Source organism: Canis lupus, chromosome 27 (genome assembly GCF_048164855.1).
Source record: "Canis lupus baileyi chromosome 27, mCanLup2.hap1, whole genome shotgun sequence".
Classification (NCBI taxonomy): domain Eukaryota; kingdom Metazoa; phylum Chordata; class Mammalia; order Carnivora; family Canidae; genus Canis; species Canis lupus.
Window position 1 is genome coordinate 10,559,864 of NC_132864.1, and position 26,244 is coordinate 10,586,107.

Here is a 26,244-nt window from a genome sequence, read left to right on the forward strand (position 1 = left end):
ACATTTTGGGCTGGCAAGAGACTACCCTTCCTGGAGTTAGCCAAGTCTTGGAGATAGCAAAATGCCCAGCCAGGAACATGCCTTTGATAGACACACTAACCAAGCCAGAGTCACCTCCCTCTCTGGCCCCAAACCCCAGGAGACATTATCCTCTGCCTTAATTATCCCAGGGGCCAAGCCAGGCAAGCCAGGGGGGCTCCTGCAGCACAAAACCCACCCAAATTACCCAAATTATCCAAGCCTGTATACCCTGCTCTGCCTTGACCTTCCCTAGGAAACCCCCATAAAGGTCAGGGCCTGAGCCCTCCCTCTCACCTCCACCCACTTCAACCCTTGCTGCCACTCGCCGCCCCCCCCCCCCACCACCACCACACTAGTGTCTCTGCATGTGGCACTACATCACATGCTGGGTACCCGGGACCTGTAAGCATCATGAACTCTGTTTTTGCTCAGCCTCTCCTGAGTCTCTTCCTGTGGCTGCACTTGACTGACCATCTCATAACATTTACAAAATATAAATATTACCGGAAGCCTAATGAGCAGGGGCAAAAAACTTGTTGTTGTTGTTGTCTTTTAATGAACAAAACCAAAAAGGTTTTAATGAACTTTCAGTAGTAGAGCCCTACTAAAAGCTATGCACTGAGGACAATCATGATTTTATATTGTAGGCTTGTGTGATTTTCTTCTTCTAGGACACAAGTAATCAGAATTTTCCCCCTGAAAAACTAGAGACAAAATCTAAAGCTTCCAGAGAGAAGGAAAGGGAGCCAGAGGCAAGAAGCTCCCAGACTCAATGACTGAGACCACTAAGATCATGTCAGAAATGTAGAATCTAGTGTTTCAGTAAACATTTGTTCTCCTGTCCTCAGAGATTCTTCCAATGACCCAGATGCATCTACAACTTTTCAGCCAGTGGACATTTGTAGACGTTGTTATGAAAACAGAGAAATGGAACGAGTAGCTTTGCCTGTGGTCCCGTGGACATCAAGGACTCATTTTCCCTCTCCTGAGTAACACAACGTTCTGCACCTGAATCTGCCACGGGCTTCAAGGCAGAACATGAGCATGCACACCACTGCCATCCCCACCACCCACCCCTTGTCACCAAGGCCCCGACGGCAGGACTGGGCCCTCAGGCCTTCCAACAGAGCACCTACTCTACCACAGATGCCTCCCACCGGGTAGGGAGCTCTGCTCATAGAACCCAGGGAGGTCACACAGTCCTCCACGCTCGGAGTCTCCTAACTGCGCCGCCAGGCTCTGGGTCTGAGACTGGCCCACTGCTGATAGCGCCATGACCTCAGGCATGTCCCCAGTCCTTTCTTGGACTCGGTCTCCTCACCTCTAAATTCAGGCTCAGCCAGCTGGCAATACTTCAGATTCCAGCTGGAAATCATCTGGACAAGTAATTTTAGTAAGGCAATAGCTGTAGAAAACCAATCGACAAAGTGAGTGAGTGTTCTAACAATGTGATTGTTAATTTTATGTGTCTGAATGGACTGGGCCAGGGAGCACCCAGATCAGCATTATTCTGGGTGCATCTGTAAGGGTGTTTACCTGTGAGATTAACATTTGAATGGGTTGGCTCAGCAGATGACCCTCCCCTGTGTGGATGGCATCATCCAGTCTGTTGAGGGCCTAATAGATAAAGGGCCCCAGGAAAGAAAGATCATCCCCTTCCCCTGCCTGCCTGCCTGGTCCAGCCCCGACATGTGTCCTGCCCTTGGACTGAGATTCACACCATAAGCTCCCCTGGTTCTCACACTTTTGGACTCAGACTGAATGACACCATAGGCTCTCCTGGGTCTCCAGCTTGCAGATCATGGGACTTTCCAGCCTCCATAACTACAGAGCCAATTCTTCACAATTAATCTCGGTGTGTGTGTTGGGGGTATCTCCTTTTGGGTGTTTCTCTGGAGAACTCTAATACTAATAGGAAGAATTGAACTTCCTTAATGTGTACCAGAGGGACATAAATATGTATAACATCCACGTTGCTTTATATGTATAAAAATAAATATACATACACAGATGTCTAGTTTGTTGCAAGTTCTGAGACCATGACTCATTCATTCCTTCCGCAATTTACTGGATATGCCAATTAGTTTTTCCTGCGTAATAAACTATCTGCAAGTAGCTTTAAATAGAACTACAGTCATCCATCCTTACCCTTACGTTCTTAAGACCTCAATGGATACCTGAAAGTATGAATAGTACCATATCCTGTATACACTGTTTGTACCCAGGCCAACACACCTGTGAAAAGTTTAATTTATAAATTCTGAGGAGTAAGAGATCAACAATAGTACAGTGGAACAATTATAACAACATATAGTAATAAAAGTTACAGGAACGTGGTCTCTCTCTCTCTCTCTCTCTCTCTCTCTCAAAATATCTCATAGTACTGCACTCCTCTTCTTCTTGAGATGGCGTAAAATACCCATGTGATGATGGAGTGAGATGCATGATGCAGGCATTGGGAAGTAGCATCATGCTACTATTGACCTTAGGATAGTAAGTCAGGAGGATCATCTGCTTCCCAGCTGCGGTTGGCCACGGATAAAGGGCCCCAACTGTATTTGTTTACTCATGATGCTCTGGATGAGAGGTGTGCTCTGCCCTCAGCTGAGATGGGCTTACCGTGCATGGGCAGTCACCAGGGTCCAGTAGCTGGTGTTCACCTTCAACAGAGGTGGTGGAGGCCATAAGCCACCTGTTCATCTTGCCCAGGCTAGTTCAGGCTTATGCAGGGGTGGCAGTCACAGGACTTTCAGAGCAAGAGGGAATAAGGTTCAAAGGCAAGGACTTTTCAATCCTCTGTGTAAGCGATATTTACTAATTTACCATTGATCAGAGCAATCCCCAAGGCCATGAGGTGAGGAAACAGATCCCACTTTTGTGGGGAGCATTGGAAAAGTCATTTGCAAAGGAGTGTGAGTGAGTGAAGGTAACACGTATGGCCACTTTAGCTGCCTGCTTCAATGGACTCCTACTCGGTGCTCAGCATTATATGATCTGATGATAGATGACTCCAACCCTCCAAAGTGAAAAGTAAGGAAAAAAAAAAAAAAAGGACAAAGTTACCCCAGCCCTCACATCCTGGAGAGGCAGAGCTTAAGCAAATAAACCTACACATAAATAGGTACGGAGTGTAGGAAGAAGAGCTATAAAGGCCATGGTGGTGCCAGGAGAGAAGACTGGACCCCTGATCCATGGTCCTGAGGCATGTGGGGAAGTGGGACTGATGTGACCTCAGTGCTGGTGCCACAGCGGGGCACTTTCTGACCCTCAGAGCAGACACAGCCAGCAGAGCGTGACACTCAGCTTCCTCTGAGGTCTCTGAAGGACTTGCTCTCAGGTGAAGAGCAGGGGGTTTCTTCCAGGGCAAAGCAGGTAGGAGCTAAATAAATAAAATCTTTAAAAAAAAAAAACTTTAAAGAACAAAATTACTCATTTTTGTTGCTGTTTCTTTTATTAAAAAGAAAGAAATTTCTCGTGGTGAATGTTGCTCCTTATCTATAACCGTATGTCACATATTTCCAGGCAAAGACTCTGGTATGTGGCCGGCCTGAGGCAGCCAGCACTTCATCCCACGTGTGCAGCCAGCCTGCCAGCCTCCCCCTTGCTTCCTTCCATCCCCCCTTCCATGCAGAGTCACATGCACAGGGTCAGGGCATCCACCTCTCCCTCTCCTCGGCCGACAGGATTCTGAAAAAGCATCTTAAATCAAATGATATATGAAAATACCAAGAAAGCAAAGGCCCTGAAAGAAGCTTATAATTAGGATGGGGAAATAATTTATTGCCTGCACTGGGACATTTCTGGGAGAGGAAAAGGGATGCTATAAATAATAAGCTAGGACAATACACATAAATAGGGCCGCATCACATGTGGCTGACAGGTGAGCAGTTACCTAGTTACCGATACTTTTGTGAACAAGCATCATTTCATGCCTGTTTAAGCAGTGTTATCTTACTCGAGATATTATCTCTTATTTAAAAAAAAAATTTATCTGAATTTAGGGAGCAACTACTAATAATATGGAAAACAAAATTGTGCATTAATAAAAAAATAAAACATGCTGTGAATCATAAAAGAGCGTGGACTTATTTGCAGAAGCCACATTTTTCTCTCCCACATTTTCTGGTCATTTAAGAAAGCAGAGTTGATGGTAAAGTTGGCATGGGAGCCCAGGCTCGGAACGCTCCTTCTGTTCTGCTGTGCATCGTCCTTCTCCATAATTGGGCTGAATAGTACTTAGCTAGTTCCCTAAACTGCACTGCTTTGGAGCTGATGAAAAGCGCCCAGCGGTCGGCAGGTTGATAGTGTGTGGAAGTGATTGGAAGCTGGGGAATACAGTGACACACAACTGGGGGCAAGTACTTCAGGTTCTCCGCTGTCCTGGCAGCATGGTGCTCTTGACTAGGATATCTAGGAATGGTGTCGCTCACCTTTTTTAAAAAGGATGAGCAGAAGAGATTTCTAGAATGGCTATGCTTGCCATGTTCCCAGGCTGTGAGGTGCTCATGTGTTCAGCAGGATGAGTAATGAAAAAGTCCACAGGTTGGCTGAAAACAAGTCTCTGGAGCTATTTCGAGAGCTATTGAGATTTGTTCTTTAGCATCGGCATTCTGAGAATTTGAAAAGATAATGGGGTACCCGGGATTTCTAATAGGATTTGATTATTTGGAGTGACGGGAGCTCTCCCTTATAATCCCACATGTATGGAAATATTTAGAGGAGGTGAAGAGGCTCACGTAGAATGATGCTCAGTGACCTTGCTTGGTGAGTTAATAGGTATCTAGATCCGCGAGTCCTTCATAAAAGGAATTCCCCGACCATTTCTTGCCTGGCAATGAATATCTGGCTACAGGGCCAAAAAAACAGCATGAACATAGCAGTGAATACCAAAAGCACTATTTATTTTCAGGGAAAGAGTTAGCACACTGAACACTTAGGCATTGTCCCTTGGCTCTTATGGGGGAAAAAAGAATTGCTCAGCTAACTACCGTCAGCACTGGAAAGGATCTCAACATCGAGTTCGTGTACTTACTCTGGTACTAAGGGAGGTACTGAGATACCTACTGGTAGCCTGAAATATAAAAGATCAATATAAACAGTCTCAAACCCAAATTCTGGATAATTCAAATAGTTTGTAATACCATTTTTAGAAAAGCTCTATTCTTGTGGCCCTGAAGGGGATTCTATTCTCAAGCCAAAAAAGTCATTAAGGCAAAGACTCGGGAATTATTTTCCTTTAATTAGGAATTTTTAATGGGTTAAATCACCCATTTCTTACAGGAGTTTTTAATCTATTGGTTCCAGATTTGAGATATTCAGCTTATACTAAAGACATGTTTCAGATAAGTTTCACCCCCATAACTAATTATAAGTTACTCCCATATAAGTTACTCCCATATATAAAATGTAATCTACTTGGAAATGCAAAAAATATGTCCCAGAAACATTTAAAACTGCCTCCCACATTAACATTTGCACGATATCAATATGTGTTTTTAGATCTTTTATTGAAGATGCTGTATCTATCACATTCCATTTCCTGCCATATTGTTAACATGGATTGCAGAGAATTAGAAACTTAAACTTGTATTTGACTAGACACAAACCAAATGTTCATGAACTGATGAATGGGTAAGCAAAATGTGGTGTATTCATGCCATAGAATATTACTCAGCCATTAGAAGGATATACCATGAAGACACACCACATGGAATGAGCCAGGCACAAAAGACAACATTATCTCGTATTCCCACTTTATGAGACATCTCGAAAGGTCAAAATCCATAGAAATGGTAGATGGGTGGTTGCCCAGGGTTTGGGGCAGGGGCGGGTGGAGAGGACCACAAATGGGTACACAGTCTCTTTCCAGACCGATGAAAGAGTTTTAAAATTAGGTTTTGGTGATGGTTGCCCAACTCTGTGAATATACTAAGAGCCATTGAATTGAGTTGTGTATTTTATTTTTAATAAGATTTTAATTCCAGTGTAGTTAACATACAGTGCTATACCAGTGTCAGGTGTACAATATAGTGACTCAGTACTTCCACACATCACCCAGTGCTCATCACGACAGATGCCCTCCTTCATCTCCATCACCCACTGCCCCCCTCCCTCCACCCCTTCTCGCCTCTGGTGACCATCAGTGCATTCTCCAGAAATAAGAGTCTGTTTCTTGGATTGCCTCTCAGAGTTGTATATTTTAAAGAGGTGGATTTCATGATGTGTGTATCACATCTCAATAAAGACTTGGGTTAGCCCCTGGGAGGCACTGATGGACAGAGGATAGACTGAGAGAGGGGAGAAAGAGTCGAGGTATGTCCCGCTTTGCTCTCTTCGCCAGGTCTGGTTTTCAGCAAGTGGCTGATTCTGACCCCAAGCTCTATTTTCCACTTGACAGGCCTTTTGTGGTTCTAGTCCCCCTGGATGGTCCTGGAACTTCACTCCTTCCTATGTGCCTCCAACCAGAGAACATGCTGGGAGCTGGAGATCTAACAGTAGAAACACAGGCATCACCCTACCCACCTTACCCACATGAGACTCACAGTCTCATGGATCAATGTCATTACACTTAAACCCTAGCAGATGAGCAGCTCACCTGGTGCCTGCGGTCATGCCATCCTCTGCCATGAAAATTCTTCTCTGGGATGACTAACCCTAACCCTAACCCTAACCCTCCTGAGGTGTTTGCAAAATCCTAGTGAGTTTGTGCCTGCATGGTTTCTTCTACCATCAAGTTCTAGAAGCCGGAGTCTCCACTGTCTCACGTATCTGAGCCCCAGGGCTATCTTCTTACTTTTGTTCCTCTCTAGATCAGGATCCAGCAACATTTCCATCATCCCTCGCCCTCCACCCCAAATTCACCTGAGTCATGCCTACATGAAGCAGACTTGAGAAGAGCTGAGAGGAGCCGGCCCTACTGCCTGCAGCTCACATAAAACTCTCCCCAAAGCAACTCCTCTTCCACCCAAAGCTCAGAGCACTTCATCTCCACTGCTGTCACATCCTGGTGATGTGCTTGTGCATGGGCGGCAGCACCTCCCTTTGGCAAGTGGGACCGCTGCTCTACCCAGAAAGAACCCCCATAGAACACTGGGACAGAACAAGGAATAATGCAACCAATGCCCAGCTTCACATGGTAGAATTTAGTTAAAACACTAGGAACCTTGTTGAAGCCTCTTGAGTGCTTTCTTCCAATTTTAGTCTCTCTTTCTTTCCCTCAGTATAACCACTGTCCTCACTGTGGCATCCTCTGGGGCTCCTGGGATTGGGCGGCTGTGGTGCTCCCTGGAATGAGTGCAAGAACACACCGTCCACAACACTGCATGAGATTATTCATAAAGGAGTGTGGACTGGGAGTTCTCAGACCGAACGGATACTCATATTTCAAAAACAAGTAATCTCATTACCTTTTGCATTACTTAGTCCAATAAATCATTTGCCACCAACAGCACTAACAAAGGAAGATACTTAAAAAAAAAAAATCTGTTATGAACTCACTCTAACCTAGATAGAAGTCCAGAATCTACTTTTGTGTTGTTTTCTTGCAAATAATCCATTATTCATAATTGACATTGACTTAAAATGTGACAGGGTGCTTGCGTCTGTCAAGGGAAACAGTTGGTCAGAGTACAAAGTGAGTATATATGTGTTTTTCTCTAATTACAGATTTCGATCCTGCTAATTCCTGGGCACTGTTTTCCAGAGCCGTAGAATTGCTGATAGCACATTTTATACGGGAAAAGAATTAAAAACACCCCATGGTGGGTGGAGGATGGAGCTTAGAGAAGTAAGTAAAATGTGTGATGGAGCTGCGGAAAGCTACAGGGAGAATTCACGGTGCTTAATTCAGCAGAAAATATTAGCTCCTGTTCTGTGGTGGTTGGTGGCAATGTAAGTATAAGAAATAACAAAAAATCTATATATTTATTTTGTACCCACCAGCAGGTTAACTGGAAGCTCTGGGAAATATATAAGTTCCTCAGTTTTTTGTAGCTATCTTTTTTAAAAAGATTTACTTTATTTATTCATGAGAGACAGAGAGAGAGGCAGAGACACAGGCAGAGGGAGAAGCAGGCTCCATGCTGGGAGCCCGATGTGGGACTCGATCCCGGGACTCCAAGATCACGACCTGAGCCAAAGGCAGATGCTCAACCACTGAGTCACCCAGATGCCCCTTTTTTGTGGCTATCTTGAGTATAAATGGGATACACTGGCTTCCACCCCTCCTTTCCAATGCATTGCCATCTGGTGATGGGCAGGGACACTGTGCAGGTGCCATGCTGTGGGGACCCAACATGCTGCTCTGGGAAGGGACACTTCGCGTCCTTAAAGAGAAGTGGGAACATCTCTCAAGTACTTGACTATCCAAGGCAAACATTTATTTAAGCCTCAGAGAAGGTAACGAGCATTACAGAAACAGTTGACCCTGAAACTAATATTCCACTTTAGAAAACAGAATATCGACTACTAACATTTTGTTTAAAGAAACACAGTTATTCAAGAGTTGAGATCTAGAGAATTTCAGGAGAAAATGCTTTCATTTTTCAATAACTACATCTAACACTGTTTCCTATTAGGAAGCCATGGGACGCTCTAGCCAATTAATTCTTTAGATTTGGGAAATAATACAATTTTAAAACACATAAAAGTGCTATCACCACTCCACAGTCCATTTTTCAGCCATCTGTGGAAGCTACTGTGGTCAGTATTTTATGTCTTTAAAAATGGCACCAAAACAAGAGGCTCAGCCCTCCCTCTAATTAAAATGTATTAGTTCTTGAAAGGAGTTGTAGCATTTGCTGGAATAAATGTGAGGCTGGGATGAGCCCTGATTTCCAAGGTCACCGGTTACTGTGAGCTGCGAGCTGGGGCGGCGGGCAGGTGCCCGGCAAGTGTCTCCAGCACCAGCCCTGTGCCGCTGTGTCTCCACTGGGCCTCAGCACGCCGTGTCCCTAAGATCAGGGCTGTAGCATTGTCAGCAGAAGCCGTGGCCCTGTGCTTGCCCACCGGCTGGAGGGCTGTGCTCTGGGCTGCTGCTCACTCACCTTACTGACAGGGAGGCACCTTCCTCTGCCATCATCCTGTCTACCTGGTAGAGGGGGAGGCTGTCTTTCCTCACTCCCTGATAGAAGAGGAAGGTTCTGCCCCAGAGAAAATGAGGCTGTGGGGACTCCCGGCTTCTGCCGGTGGACTCTGCTACATGGCTGTGTGGCCCCAGATGCAAGAAGACATTTCCATGAGCAGGCACTGAACATGACCAACTTCACCCCATTCCCTGGCACTGAACTCCCTCCTCCTCTAACATTCCGTCCCATCAGCAGTGGCTTTCTTATGAAATCAGGCTCACCAAAGTTTGATGGAGGCCGAAATCATACAATTATTTTACCCAACAGGCCAATTTTTTATTTAATGGTGCAATGTCAATATAAGATTATAGAAACTAAGGTGTATTTCAAAGGCTTACATTCTCTGAATTAATACTTTAAGCACATGACAGTAATTTGTATGCGCTTGTGCTAGCTACATGTAATTATACCACTTAGATGTTGATGCACATCCCACCGTGAAGGTCCTCGTCTGGCACTGTGCAGTGTGAAAAACACCGTTGAATTTACTGTTCATGCCCCATTGCTGAAAGTTCCCGTACAACAGTCTTAAAAACCCATCTAAGAAATGAGAAATGTAGCCACACATCCAGATGGTTGCTCCCAATGTGCCACCCCAGGATGAGGATACTTGCAAATACCCAGATGTTTGTGCACCGACCATGCACAGCCGTGGTGTGGGTCGCTGCCTGCACACTGTCCCCAAGTCCTCCAGAGCTGCAGCAACTAATCTCCACATGGGATTTCGTCAGCAGAGTCGTTGCTTTTTGCCTGTGTTTCTTTCTTTTCCTTTCTTTTTTTTCTGGAAACAAGATAGCAATCACTGTAGAATTAAGATAAAAATTGAGTTTCTAAGAAAGTATAAAGGACAACTTTGGGAAAATAAAAGTGAGGTCATAGCTTTAGAAAAAGGATAAAGTCGATGGAGTAAAACAATAGGAGACTTCAGAAAGCACAAATAGTGGATGTAAAATTAAGGACGCTGGCTTGTCATTCATGGCGGGGTGGGGGGGGCGGGTGGGGGTTAGCCATAGGTCAAGTGCAATGTCTCTTATTCTTTTCTTCTTCTCTTTCTCATAGACTGAACTCTGGAACAAAGTGGGCAGGGAGGGTCAGAAGGAGGGAGGAAGGAATTGAGGATGGAGGGAGAGAGGAGAGAAGGAGGGGGAAGGGGAGGAAGAAGGAGGAGGAAATCTTCCTTCTAATGTCTGTTTTCCAATAACTTTCTAACTCATTTATTGTAAAACACATAAAAAATCCACCATTTTGCAGACACATCATCTACCATGAGGTGAGGACTGAGTATGCACTTAAAACAGTTACTAAGAGGAAGGCAAAGGAATCATCTGAATTGTGGAGGTGACAGGATCCATGGGTTTGCCCGCCAAGGCTCCTTCTGTTTGGTTGATTCTGTTTAGGAAAATGAAAATGTTTCTTAACTTTCCCTGAATAATTAATCAACATGTGGTATGATATGCTTAGACCTCAAGATGAATTATCATTATTTGACACAAAAAATCCATCCAATGACAGTATCATTTAGAGGGAAATGCATGTTACAAGGGATCCTTTGCCCAAGTGCCACTCCACTGCAGGAGCCAGGCTGTGTGCTCCCTGATTGACATTAGATTTATTTTTTCCAGAGTGATGGTCACAAGGCAACTCTATCTAGTAAGTCAGGGAAAAATTATATATGCATACATATATATCATATGTATAAGTATGTATAATATGTATATATATATAAAATCTTTGCTTTAATGCTTGCTCTTTTTTCTTCTTTTTTCTTAGAAACCCTGGCTTGCATTCATCTCTGATCAACTTGAAAACATTAAACAAAGAACAAATGGTATTTATGTCTTTTGGTTTTCCCGATTGAAAGGCACTGAAAGTTGAGAATGGGACATCATGAAATAATCGAAATGGACAACTCTTGTAAGGGGCTGAAAAAGACTTTGGACTGAATTCATTCATATGAGAAGTTTGAAATTTACCCTGCTATTAAATGCTCTTGATGCCAAGTTCCTTCGTTCAGACGGAATCTTTACGGAATCGGCCAACAGTGAAAAAGGTGGAAGGTTGACGCAGAGGGTTCCTTTCATTTCCTTCCAAATGGCTGCTGCAATCACTGTGAATCGATTTTACCTTTAAGACATAAATCACCACGGACAAAGGGAGAGAGGAGGCACAGAAACAAAAATTTTGAAAGGTAAGCTAAATCAGGCTCCAACAGGGAAAAGCTGAGCAGCAACCCAGTTTATTCCAAAGAAGCCCCCACAAGGTTCAGGAATCCACAGCACCAGGTGCCTCTAGGAGCAGCTGCAAAGGCAGAGTCCATGACAAAGCTCTGCACTAGAAGTTGGGAACTGTTTAGCCCCTGCAACTGGAATGTGCCGTACCCATTACGTGGGCAGGACCTGTGATTTCCTCCTGCAGACATCGAAACAGAAGAGGCTCAGGTACACCTGAAGGCAAGACTCACACTCAGCACCAGCAGGGGCATTTCGGATCCTAATGAGACCAGGCTCACCTCCCCTGCTGGGTTCCAGAGTCAGGGGAACCAGACCAGGTCTTCCTGGCAGGTGCTCATGGGCTCCACCTCTGAGGAATTTGACAAGCCAAGGGGGAAAGGCACAAAGGTACTGACATGAGGGTTCTTCAGTGAAATAGCCCAGCCAGATCACTCCAGCCCAGGTCGCCATGAACAGTCTCCACAGTGCACTCTGTATCACTGTCCCTTCATCCTGGGAGGAGTGAACTGGAATCATACAGAAGGAAATCTTCCAGGCAAAAGATAGACACCAGCAAATAAGAGAAGGCAACTTAAAGAAATTAGAGGCTACGCAGGGTGAAGGAAATATCCAAAAGAAAAAGTCAAGCTCAAAACATAGGGATACAACCAAAATATATCAAGATATAGAAATTATTTTAAAACAAGGAAAACCTGAAAAATAGATAAATCCCCATAGAAAAGCACTATGCCCTCAATTTTCATTTTGTTGTTTTGTGTTGTTTTGTTTTGTTTTGTTTTGTTGAAGTAGGCTCCATGCCCAGTATTGAGCCCAATCCTCAGCTCAAACTCATGAGATCAAGACCTGAGCTGAGATCAAGAGTCGGACCCTTAACTGACTGACCCACACAGGTGCCCCATCCTCAATTTTGAAATAAAACTTCAACCCCTAAAATGTCCAGGCACCTTTAAAATAATAACCTCCCCAATTACAGTTAGTATGGGTTGAACACTATTGGTGTTCACTCTTTACCCCAACACAGATCAAGCATTTATGGAGACGTCAATGTTATGCAATATGAATCACCCAATAAACTAGTTTCCAGATGCAATAGAATAAAATATTGAATGCTGTCCATCAACCAAAACCCTTATAAAACCTCTGTCAAGAAAATGCATCAAACTCATTTTATGACCTGCTCTATTAGGTATCAAAATGTTTGCATATTTAAAGGCTTTCATGGTAGAGGAAATTATTTCTTTTTCTTTATGGGTCATTTACTTTTCTGCATGTTAAGTTAACAGGAGAAAAAAGAAGCTGACATTTACTCTGTTACTTGATATAAATATGTATGAGTCTCAAATACATTCCTCCCAGGAATGCAGGGTATGTGAACTCAGAATGTTTGTTCCCTATAGGCACCAGGAAAGGTTGTTGTAATATCTTCATAATTGACCCTTTCCCAAAAGGTCAACCCAAAAGCCCCTGCAGATACAATTTCTAGTCCAACTGTTCTCTTTCAGGTTAGCCAGGTCCTAATCTCCTACCACATTTTAGGAACCAAAGGAATATCTTAAATGGTTGAAAAAAAATTGAAAGGCCGCACGTGTAACTGTTAATGTCATTTTCTAAGACTGGGATCCTTTACAACCCAGAACACCACTGGTTCTACTCTCCCATAATGTGTACTTGGGCTGGAAAGGGAAGTGATGGCATTTTGAACTTCTTCTATGTGATGCTAGTCAGCCTTAAGACAGGTTCATGATTAAGATCTTGGATTCTGGGTTTGGAAGGCTGGGTATAAATCTTGGCCTCACCACTAACTTGCTCCGTAGCTCAGGGGGACACGTATATACATATACCTCCACACTGTCTTCAGACCAAGGGTCCGATGGCCCTCCAGTCCTATGAGATACCAGGTCTTTCAAGCATTACCTGAGCATAGACTTAAGGGTACAAGCATTGTGGTGGACACAAGCATAGGCTGAGGTCAATGTTGGAAGTTCCCTGCTCTTTCTGCTTTCCTCGGCTTACCATGAACCAAATAGAGTGTTATCTTGGGATAAGTACCTAAATAAACTATTGAAATGTCTTTTAATCCCAGAACAAATTAAAAATGGCAGTCATGAGCCTTAGGGAGGGTTTGGCCAAACGCGTGTTTTTGTTCTCTCGAAGCCCCAATGTCCAGAACTTGGGGAAAAAAAAATGTAGTTTTAGAGGCTGATGTCTGTATTGCATAGAATTTGTTGATAAGCATTCAACAGGAAAATAAAATTAGAATTGTTCAAAGGATTAAATCTACATTGTGCTAATGAACCCTGTTTATTCTGTAGTCAGCATGCACTATTCTCCATCCTCGCGGTGTGAAAAACATTGCAGCTCCTGACCACAGCACTCCTCACTGGCCGGCCTGTGGTTTAGAAAGTCAGCCCCTGCTACTCCCTGAAAGGAGCCTCCGCACCCTTCTCACATGATGACCCCATGTCCCAGTCACAGATGCGTGGTCCAGGAGTAAACATCTGACCTCGGCCAGGCCAATCAGATTCTTTATCCTTGGAATTCCACCCGTTAGTTTCCCGGGCTTAATTTGTACCAAGGGACCCCAAAGCAGAGAAACCTAACAGAGTAAGGAGAATGAGAGCATGGAAAAGTTGGAGAACAGTAATAGTAATGGTACAGACTCTTTAAAAGTATACCACATCCCAGACCCTGTGCTAAGCACTGGGCTTCTCAACAAGCTGCGAAGTAGGTATTATTATAACCATTTTACACATGAGGGAACTGAGGCGTGGTTTAGAAAGGAAAAATCAGAGAAGGAACAAATAACGGGATGTCATTTGGCCCCAGAGAACGATTGATCAGCTGCTAACGATCCAAGGCCTCGGTAGGATGAAATCGATAAAATCGTGCTTGGCATCCAGACAGTGCTCCGTGTGGTTTGCAGGCAGCTCCTCACCCCGTCACTGCAGGCTGTGCTTCTAACCCACAAATGACAGGCCTCATTGCACCGGGGATGTCTCCCTTTGAGCCTTCCATGCACATTCTGTAGATCTCACTAGCGTGTTAGCACCACCACCTCGCTTCCTGGAAACAGACATAATGCCATCCAGACAAAATGTCAAGAAGTTGTCACTTGAATTAACTGTGATCCCAGAGCTCTAAAGGTTGAGCAGTCTTGCTGCTGGAGGCATTTTCTTCTTCTAACAGCTCCATAAAGTGGACAGCAGGATGAATAGCTGGTTGTAAAATGGTCACCTAGCGGTTGCTGGATGCAGCAAAATGATCCCTGATGGTACCCTGGGATCTTACACCATGAGGAAGGAGGCATTTCTGGAGGACCAAGTGGCTCCCCCAAAGCCCATCTTGCTGAAGAAGTATCTCTTGGCCAAAGCCCAGAGAGGGGTGCATTTTTGAGGGTGGTAGGGGCAACCCTGATCAAATCTGTCCACCAACTGTTTACTGAGTATCCCCTCTGCACATGGCGCTGGTCTGAACACCCAGATGTAGCAGGGAGCAAAGCAGACAGACAATCCTGTCTCCATGGAGCTTACATTTGAGAGAAGACAAAAAAGTTTATAAAATAAAATATATTGTAATATATATATTGCAGTAAAATATATTGTACATCATATGAACACAAATATAGACAAATAAAGCCAGAAGGGGGATAGGGATTTTTGTGGGTGGGGATTGAAATTTTAAATGAGGTAGCTAAGAAATGCTTCCCTGAGGTGATCTTTGAACAACGTGGGGATAGAAACACAGAAAGGCCAAGTAATAAATATGATAATGAAAAAAATAATAAATATGATAATAAAAATAGCAATAATACCAATGAACATCTATATAGTGCTTACTATGCACCAGGTACTGTCCTCACAGCTTATGTCACAGATTCTTCTTTTACAGGTGAATAAACTGAGGGGCAGAGAGTTAAGCTCGTCCAGAGTCATTAGGCCAAGTTCCTGTACAGACGGGTGTTGCCCCAGCCAGTCTGGCTCTGGCGTCCGGGCTCCCAGTGCAATGGCTGGTAATCTTCCAGTCCAACTGTGGTGGTGTGGCTGGCCACATGTGACAGGGCTTCCGAGTCCTGCCCCTGCTGCCCCTCGGAGCAGTGACTGGGAAAGTCATTTCCTTCTTGCCCCGCCGCGGTGATAGTGATAGGAACAGGCCCTGCTTCTCAGGGCTGGGCGAGGAGTGGTGACTATAGGTGGCAGATACAAAGCTCTTGAAGGAGTTCCTGGCACTGGCATGTGCTAACTGCTTGATTAAGAACATCAGTGTCACCATGATCGTTATCTTGAAAGTCATGGGCAGGATGGTGGGGGGCATGGGAGAAGGAATCAAAGTCATTGCTGGTGGAGAAGAGTTCAGGAAACAGGTCACATCTGGGACGGCTTCACAGGGATTTCCTACATTTCTCATCCTTTTCAGCTGAAGATGTGACCAGAGACTCTGACGCTTCTGTTGCCAATCACAAGGAGGGACTGATGGGAATGTGCAAGAGGGAGGGAAAGTAAAAGAGCATGAAGTCGTGGAGCCACCCTGTGGGTCCCCTGAAAGAAGCACACTTGCTTCAGAGCATCATCCCATGGGCAGGAGAAGATGGGGTCCTGGTATTTAATACTAAAGACAGCAGTCATGTTCTTTAGCTCCCTCTGCCAGAGAGGACTCCACCTTCCTCCTCTGGCTTTAAAGTCTAGCAGGACTAATAATTTGGTAAATACCCACAGAGAGAAAATGTTTGCCTAAAACGGGGCCGTTGGGCTCAAAGAGGGGAAGCTGATGAGACTCACCTTCCATTTGAGCCTTACAGGACCACGAGGACATCTATTACATTCCCCTGGAAAAGGTACTTTATTCCACTTTTCTTTTTTTGTCTTAAAGAGTTTATTTATTTATTTATTCATGAGAGATACACTGAGAAAGGCAGAGACAGGCAGAGGGAGAAGCGGGCTCCCTGCGGGGAGCCCGATGAGGGACTCAATCCCAGGACTCCAAGATCACAACCTGAGCCAAAGGCAGATGCTCAACCACTGAGCCACCCAGGTGCCCCTATTCCATCTTTCTATATATACTCTTGAGTATCCCTGATCTCCCTAACAGCGGTATGAAAAAACAGCACACTTTATTGGCTGAGAAACCCAGGCTCCAACCACTAACAGGCCCATCAGAAGGAAGGAGAAGCATCTCAAATGTGGAGGGGCTGGTGTGGCCGAGTGATGCCCAAGAAGCAGACTCTCTGCAATGCCTAGGTGGGATTTCTGTGATCTGCTACCTGGTTTTCTCTAATTTACACCATCCAATTTCCATTTTTTGTGACTTCTGGAAACAGAAGATGTTATGTGAGCCAATTATCTATGTGCATTTTCCTCTTTATCTCTCTCTTGGGCAAAATTCTCATTTCATTGCAACCCATAGGCCAGTTGGGTCCATCCCATCTGATTGCACTTGCTTACACAGATGTAAGGAGGCTTCCTCTCAGAGGCCTCCTCTGTGTGCTATTGTGGATGTGGAGAGAAACAAGATCAGTTGTAGGTTTACTGTTCAGCAAATGGCCTGCAAACGGTCCCCAGGCACACATATGGATTCACGAACTGGCATTCCAACCTTACAGCCTGCCTGAGGTTCTAACTCGGGGCCTTTGGAACCGGCCCACTGTACATCCGTGAGCTATCTGTGCATGTGGCTCCACCAGCATCCACGCATAAATCTGAGACAAGTAGGACACACAGATTCAGGGCTTCGAGATATCTGGTTTACCAGCCCATTCCCACTGTGACTCCCGCTCCCGTTCTCCGTTGGCAGTTGTGGTTTTTTCCCACAGATGGGATGTCTCACTGTCGGAGTTAAAACACATTTGACTCCATCAATACCGTTATTGCTCTGGGGCCAAGGTATCTCTGACTCATAACACTGCTTTCATCTTCCATATTAAATGAGGGGGATATTACTTTGCAGCCCTGCCCTGGGCAAATCCTCCTAGCACCGTAGGAAGTTGGAAGGAAGTAAGAACAACCTCCTCTGAGCACTCCCCCGATGTACCTTTCCATCTCACCAGACTGACCACCACGGCCCAACACCTATTACAGGCTTCTGAGAAGTTCTACAGCAAATCCAATAAAGGGCAGGAGCCTCCCACCCTCAACCACTCTCACCTAGGATGTATCTTCTCTGATAGGCTTTTCCCCCCAGTTGTTTTCACTGTGAATCCACTAACGTAAAAACCTTTAAGAATCAGAAATTCATTGGGAGCCATCCTTCATTTGTGGCCTAGAAATTGCTGGCTCTGGTGGTTTCCACTCTGTCCGTTTGATCTGGACATAAATACAGGTATTTGCTGCAGCAACCACTACATTTAAAACTGTAAAACTGTCCAACCAAACTTGGAAACCCTGTGCGTGGAGGGTGCTCACTGCCCTTGGTCAGCACCCTCGTGCCCTGGGGGCCCAGCGCCAAAGGGGCTGTGAGGCCGTCACTGCCTTTCTCCTGAAAGTTGTGGGGCAAGCCGCCTCTGCCCCAGTCTCCACTGGCCCAAACCCGGGCTGACGGGCCTGTGCTCCCAGCCAGTAACAATCCGATCACAAGACCCCGGGAGGTCTTCACGCGCTGCTCGCTGGCAGTGAGAACAGACCCCTGAAATAAAGGGAAATTTTCAGAAATGATCCCAGCCTGCAGAGCTGGTCACTGGTCCTCCATCAGCACTGAAGGGGCGGTAGCCACCTGGCACCTGCCAGCCACCTGGCACCTCCAGTCCCCTGAGCAAGGCACCCAGGGATCTGGGAAGAAGCAGAAGCCTGTGCTCCAGGGGAGGAGGAAAAGGCTGTACGGAGAGCCAACGGGGAATGAGAAGGTGTGACTGCTGCTTTCTTTTCTTTTCTTTTCTCTTCTTTTTGAAGTTTTTAGCTCCATCCCTTTCTGATATCCCACTTAGCCCCAGGCTGGGCAGAGTTCTGCAAGTCAACCGGGTAAAGCAGGCTTTCCAAGCAGCGCACGACGGTCAGAAGATGGTGCTCATGCTTCTGCAGAAGGCAAAGGCGAGGGGCGCCGGTGGCTCAGTTGGTGAAGCACCTGCCCTCGGCTCAAGTCACCATCCCAGGGGCCTGGGATCGAGCTCCAGGCTGGGCTCCCTGTCCAGCTTCCCCTCTCCCTCTGCCTCTCCCCCAACTCATGCTCTCCCTTTCTCACTCAAAAAGAAATAAAGCCTTTAAAAAAGAAGGAGGAGGAGGGGGAGGGGGAGGGGGAGGAGGAGAAGAAGAAGATGAAGGAGGAGAAGGAGGAGGAGAAGAAGGAGGAGGAGGAGGAGGAGGAGGAGGAGAAGAAGAAGAAGAAGAAGAAGAAGAAGAAGAAGAAGAAGAAGAAGAAGAAGAAGAAGAAGAAGAAAAAGAAGAAGAAGAACAGGAGGAGGAGGAGGAAATGGTGCTCTCAAGTTTGCAGCAAGAGTACAGAGACACAGCAGGAGAAGGAAGGGCTTGTGCCGTTACAGCCCAGGACAGGACACGGATGGTTGCAAAGCAGGTGCTCATGAGATATTTTATGAATGAGCGAATAAGTAAATGAATACATGAAGTGTAGTTCCACATTTATTTTTATTGCTTCCTTTCCTTGGCACATACCTACCTGTCTGTGCTACTTTTCTTGCTGGCAGCTCAGCCCTGCCACCATCCTCTTCCTGGCCAGGGCCCTGCTTTCCTGCATCCACTCCCATCCAAGGCTACCACCTGGGGTGTGAAGTCAGGGGAATCCGAGAGATATGTGGTCAGCAGAAGTGGAACAGGGGCCTTTGTCACAGACAGGCCGTGCCAGGCAGATGTGGTTCCACAGTCCTCTCCAGGAGCTGTCACCTTGTGCTCACAGCACTGTGCCGGATTTCCTGAGGCTGACTTCCCCAGTACCTTCAGGAGAAGCCGTGACAGTACTGACTTCTAGGATGCTCCACTGCGTCCTCCACAAGCTTCCCACCCCCAGTTCAACCCAACCCGTGCTTGTCTAAGATCTGTTCCCCACTGTAAATTTCTTGCTCCTATAAAGCTTGTGGTTGATTCTATTTCCTCCACAAATCCAAATCCCAACTAGTGCAACAAGCTAGATCATATTTATAACATGGATATTTATCAATATTCACATTGACACAATTTATATACTTATATATATAAGTACTAATATGTGTTTATAGTATTATATATTGTATATAAATACATATTACATATAAATATGTATGTTTTTATATAATTAAATAGGTAATAACATTTATAAATATATAAATTCTTTGAACATATATTTATAGATATAACCTTAACATTTACATATTTTTTAAAAGATTTTTATTTATTTATTTGAAAGAGAGAGAGAGAGCACAGTGGGGAGGAGCAGAGGGAGAGGCAGGCTCCCCACTGAACAGGGAGCCCAATGCAGGGCTAGATCACAGGATCCCAGCCGGGATCATGACCTGAGCAGAAGGCAGACACTCAACCGATTGAGCACCCCTAACATTTATATTGTAATTTTTATATTTATCATTATATTTATGTATTTAAAATATAGATATGTAAAATAAATATAATCATTTTTATCAGAGTCATCTTTCCCAAAATTCTAACCCATAGAATTCTTCCCTAGATTCTGATGCTTAGAGTTAAATCTTGACCAGTTTCTAGAAGGAGAGTTGGAATTTGTATTGATTAAGGGAAGAAACACATGCTCATGATATGCACCCCAGGATGATCACTGGGGATATCCATGACTAAGAGGCTAAATGTGTTTAGCTGCAAGGAAGCAACCAAGCATTCAGCAAACAGGTCCTTTAGCTGTAGCGATATTAGGTAGTTTTTCAATAAGATGTCTGGAGGTGAACTCAGTATTGGTTCAGCATCCTGGAGGTGCCAGCAAAGCTCTTTCTGTACTCCAGTTTTCCATCATGGGCATATGACTTACTCAGAAGATATGGACCTCATAGGAACAGTATGGCTGCTACAGCCCCAGGCATCAAGTTCCATAGCTCAGTCTTAGGCATCCAGTTCTATAGTGCATAGTGCACCCTGGGAGAAGAGGGACGCCCTCCCCTCCAAAGAAGGATCTTCTTATATTACAGCGTAGGAAGAGTATTTCTCAGAGGACCTTTCGGAACAGGAATCCATGCTCCATCTTAGACCAGAGAAGCAGGTCATGTGATTGTTTGAAAACAATGACAACAGACCCACTGCAGGCATCCCGCAGTATCAGAAACAAAGTGTATTGGGATGTGCATATTTTTGGGGTCTCACACGATGAGCTAGATGGTTTTCACTGTGATAACCCCAAAGCTTAAATGACTTTTAATGGCATGGTAACAACATAGTTCCCTTCTGGTACTCGCCGGGTCATTCTAGTCACATCAGAGTCTCCATCTGCTGCTCCTGCGTCTCTAACATCAGTCTGATATGTATTACCCTCCCTCACCAACTGAGCAGAAGCAGGACTCAGATCCCAAGTCTTAAGCAGACATTCGCTTTGTAAATATGACCATTTGCCTGTGTTCTATTTCATGTATAACTGTCTGCTACTTAAGCAAATGATAATGTTTCCCATTTGTAACACAGATCTCATTTCCTTTGGAAATATAAGTATTTAAGTTAAAAAAAATGTTCTAGGATTGTGTTAAGTAACACTATTATATGTTGAGTTTGGCAAATATTTTATTACAATAAATAAAGCAAAATTCATCAATGCAACATAAAATGTCGAACATCGGGAAATGCCATTGTGAAGAAGAATGTGAGAGGAAGAATGGGAGCAGCAGGAGCCTCTGGAGTGAGAAGTCTAAAAACAAGTGACATCTGGCAGCGTAACTTCTCAGAGAAAATCAGTGGGAATCTGTATTTTTGTCAGGGCTGTGTTTCCCCCCCACAGTACTGTGTGAACTCAAAAAAACATCCACAACAAAATCTCCTGTTGCGATGAGTGTGCTCATTAACTAACATTTATTATTTCATTATGCTCTAATGCCATGCTGGCATTTCTCGCTGATTGTGGTTGATTGTTGCCACAATTAGTTCTGTTTCTGAAAACAGGCTGATGATCAACAATACATTGATTCCTTGACTTGAACTTTGGTACTAAAACACCAGAAGAATCCACAAGCCTGTGCATGTACATGCACGTGCATTCTTCATGACTACTAAAATGGAAACCTACCAAAGTCACGATGGGTAAAGCAATAGTTCATGCCCTCTGAAACTTTGCTTTGACCTAATATATCATATGCCCTTGGTATTACAAAAAAATATTAATTCTGCTCACTATACATTGCAATAGTGTTTCCTAGTGTGGAGACTCCCCATGGGCAGTGTGCTGTGTGATTTTAGGTGGTCCCCACGTAGAACATTAGAACTTAGAATCACGTAGTGAGAATTTTATTTCCTTTTCAATTTTCTTTCAATCCTTTCCATTATAATAAGGGGAAAAATTTCATTTTGAGGTCAGAAATCTTTAACAACTTTAACGTTTGGTAATACCCATTTTAACCTGGAGAGACCTGGCCTTGAGCCCAGAGCCTTTGCAGGAATTGGAATCTAACCAGAAAAGTGTGTGCTTACAGCAGTTACATTTTGTTTTATTATAGCTGTCTGAGTCCCAACCGACAGTGCCATAATAAGAGAGATTTTTAATTCCTCATGTGAGGAAGAGGGACCAGACTCCAGGCTTTTTCAGGAGCTAGAAAATGTCAGAGATCTTGAGCTGTGTGTCTCTGCATTTCTATTGGCCTTCCCTGAGTGATGTGTAATGAGTGACTTTAAGCATGAAATCCTCTGACATTAGCCTTGGGAACATGAGTCAGGGGGGAAGGGTCACCCCTGGAAAGACATGTTTATCTGGGAGCTCTCCTCCCTGGTCTGAGCCCCTCTGACTCAGGGTCAGGGACTGTATCTCATGCTGACCTTCGTCCAATCAGAGACAAAGGGGGGAGTGGGGTCAGTGTGGCTCAGAACAACCATGATCCTCTACTATCTGTGATCCAAGCAGGGTCAAGGCTTAGTCCCTCACGACTGCTGGGGCCAACAGAGACGTGTTTATCTTGTCCATTGTCCTATTTCCAACAAAAACAAACTCAGTCCACCCCAAAGAGCAGAGACCCTCTTCTGTCCCCGGAGCCCTACCGGGCACCACACACTAGGCCCGTCATCATCTTTAGAATGGGAAGTGCAGCAAAAATTAAGGCATTTCCCAGGACAGAATGCAGAGCTCTCTCCTCTATCAAGATAGATGATTTCTCAGTGTCCTTTTACTGCTCATGAGCCTAACATTCCTGTAAAAGAGAGTATTCCTGAAGAACGGAGCAGTGCCAGGGTGTGAGTATGAGTGAGTTCCAAGTCTCCTCAAGGTGTGAGTATGAGTGAGTTCCAAGTCTCCTTCTCAAAGAGTAAGGATTCTCAAAAAAAAAAAAAAAAAAAAAGAGTAAGGATTCTCAAGTCCAGCTAAAACTCTTCAGTACTAATTTAGGGGAATTTAGGACTGTTAAAGTTTGAATCATGAAATCTAAAAAATAAATATGATTTTACTGTCTAAGCTATTAGACAGTTATTATTACTGAATAAGCTATTAAAAAATAAATATGATTTTACTATTTTACTATCACTAGTTAAGATCACTCAAATGGGGCTGAATAACATTGAAAAACAACTCTTAAAAGATTAGGTAATCATAGTGAATCCTCATTATCTTTTGGGGTCAGAAGAATTGGGGGCTTGTTTTCATGTTTATTTTCCCTTCAGATGTTGTAATATTCCCACCTTTTGCTCTGTTGGTGCTGTTAATCTGGATTTGCTTCCCAAGGCATTTTAGTGAATTATAGCATGACTCTGTGAATGCTCATGAATTTAATATTGGAAGCATCTTAACTGATAAGTTGATGACATCCTGAGCAACAGAGAGGCGATTATATTTTAAAAGAAATGTAGCTGGCTCGCAGGCTGCTATTAGAGAGCACCAACCATGCCCTGAGCTTTATGGGGAAACTTGGTCACCACAGCAACCATAGGAGGGGAACTACTATGACTCCACCTCACAGTTGAGACCTGAATGGACACTGACAGGGGCTTCTGTAAAGCTGCTCCTCCCTTAAAGATAAAAAAAAAAAAAAAAGAATAGAAAAGGAAACAAAAAGAAAAAGAAAAAAGTGCATAAAACTATCTTCCTGCCTTTGAATGTAAACAAGTAAGGGTGGATTGATATGAGGCACTCTGGCAGCTACCTTGTGACCATGAGGAGAGGAGACAAAGGATTAATCTATGTGTAGTGTGTGCAGTAGAGAGATCTGAGTGAGCCCGGGTCCTTGGTGAACACAGAGAACAGCTGAACTAAACTTAAAACTTTCCATCATTAAGCTTTTGGGGGTTTTAAGCCTTTTTTGTTTAGCTAAATAATCCATTATTATTATAAGGCACCATCAGAGGACTCACAAAGGAGCTAAACTTCTAAGTGTGAAATTCCAAAATCTTTGATTTATATGAAGAAGATAGTCAAGGGTTGGATGCAACCTTTCCTAAGACCCCAACAAATGCAAAATGTAGAACATTGTGTAGTGGAAGCATGCAACTGGCCCAGTACAATAGTACTATCTTTCCCAGAACAATTTCCAAGTGCTGTCTCATCCCTGTGTGAGTCTTTGTGAATGCTGGTGTGTGTCCTCATGACACACTCATGAGAGTGAAAGAACAACTTGGATGCTTTGCTCACATTTCAGAACTCTGACCTGGATCTGTAGGGTGGGCCATTTCAGTGAAGAAAGGCTGCCAGATGCAGATAAAAACCAGAAGTGTGAGGAACTAAATGGAAGCAGAAAGCTGGCCAACTTCTTTCCATCCCATCTGGCAGGTACAATCACCCTATACTACCAACTGTTGGAACTTCATATAGAAAATAGGCACATGGGCACAAACAAATAGAAAAATATCCCATAGTCATAGGTGGAGTTCACAAAAGAGTTCATATTGTTAAAATGCCCACATTACCCAAAGTCATCTATAGATTCAATGCAATCTCTGTCAAAATTCCAATGACATTTTCCACAAAAATAGTAAAAACAATCCTATGATTTGTATGGCACCACAGAAAGCCCTGAATGGCCAAATTACTCTTGAGAAAGAACAAAGCTGGAGGCATAATACTCTCCCCTGATTTCAAACTATATTACAAAACTATAGTAATCAAAACAGTATGCTACTGACATAAAACCCCCCATATAGAGCAATAGAATCATGAGCCCCAGAAATAAACCCATGCATATATGGTCAACTAACACTTGATGAGGGAGCCAAGAATACTCAATGGCTAAAAGTCTTCAATAAATGATGTAGGGAAACTGGAAATTCATATACAAAAGAATGAAACTGGAATCCTTACCCACTCACAAAACTTATTTCAAAATGGATTAAAGACTTAAATGTAAAACTTGAAACCATAAAAGTCCTAGAAGCCAGCATAGGAATTAAGCTTCTGGATTTTGGATATGACACACAAAAAGGACAAGCAATAGAAGCAAAAATTAACAGGTCAGGCTATTCAAACTAAAAGCTTCTGAACAGCAAAAGAAATAATCAACAAGAAGAAAAGGCAACCTAAGAAATGGGAGAATATATTAGCAGACCACGATTATGAGTAAGGGATTGATATCATATATATATAAGGAACTCATACAACTCAATTGCAAAATAATAATAGCAATAATAATAATCCAATTTAAAAATGGCCAAAGGGGGGCACATGGGTAGCTCAGCAGCTGAGCATCTGCCTTTGGCTCAGGTCATGATCCAAGGGGCCTGGGATCGAGTTCTGCATCAAGCTACCTGCAGGGAGTCTGCTTCTCCCTCTGCGTATGTCTCTGCCTCTCTCTCTGTGTGTCTCTTATGAATAAATAAATAAAATCTTTAAAAATAAATAAAAATAAAAGTAAATAAAAATGGCCAAAGGACCTGAGTATACGTTTTTTCAAAGAAAACACACAAATGGCCAAGTGCATGAAAAGATGCTCAACATCACTCATTGCCAGGGAAATGTGAATCAAAACCACATGAGATATTATCCACACCTACTGGAATGACTCTTATCAAAAAGACAAGCAATAACAAAAACTGGCGAGGAAGTGGAGAAAGGGGATAACTTGTGCCCTGTTGGTGGGAATATAAAATGTTATAGCCACTCTAGAAAACAGTGTGGAGGTTCCTCAAAGAACTAAAAACAGTAAATCTATGACCTAGCAATTCTACTTCTGTATATGAAATCACCATCAAAGAGATATCTGCTCTCTCATGTTCACTTCAGCATCACTCACAATAGTCAAGACATGGAAGCAACCTATGTGTCTACCGACCGGTGAGTGGATAAAGAAATATGGCACGTACATCCGATGGTATATTAGTCAATGATCAAAAGAAAGAAATCTTGCCATTTGAATAGCATGAATGGAGTTTGAAGGCATTATGCTAAGTGAGACAAGTCACACGGAAGACAAATACTCCATGATCTCACTTATATCTGAAATCTTAAAAAAAAAAAACACTCATAGGAACAAAGAGTAGACTGGTGGTGGCCGGGGGCGGGGGGACATGAGGGGATGGTGGTCAAAGAGTGCAAACCTCCAGTGAAAGTTCTGGGAATCTCATGTACAGCATGGTGACAATGATTAACAATTCTGCATTTTACACTTGAAAGGTGCTCAGAGAGTAGATCTTAAACGTTCTTACCATAACAACAACAACAAAATAATCATTATGGGATGTGAAGGACAGGTCCATGAACTCCATCATGGTAATCATTCCACAATATATACATGTATCAAATAATTGCACTGTACACCTGTAACTCACACGATGTCATGTGTCAGTTCTCTCTCAGTAAAGCAGAGGGGGAGA

General features: G+C 43.9%; 1 long non-coding RNA gene across 4 annotated transcripts in view; it reads right to left on the reverse strand.

The window, feature by feature from the left end:
* Positions 1-5,509: 5,509 nt before the first annotated feature.
* The window catches only part of LOC140619165 (uncharacterized), a 165,443-nt gene continuing 144,708 nt past the window's right edge, over positions 5,510-26,244 (reverse strand). For 3 of the 4 annotated variants that reach the window (XR_012019095.1, XR_012019094.1, XR_012019096.1), the window contains exons 2-3: positions 11,120-11,270; positions 5,510-9,927 (exon numbers count right to left, since the gene is read on the reverse strand). This is a non-coding gene — a long non-coding RNA (uncharacterized lncRNA). Of the gene's footprint in view, positions 9,928-11,119; positions 11,271-18,976; positions 19,243-26,244 lie in introns of those variants that run through there. The other variant, XR_012019097.1, reaches the window with a different exon arrangement.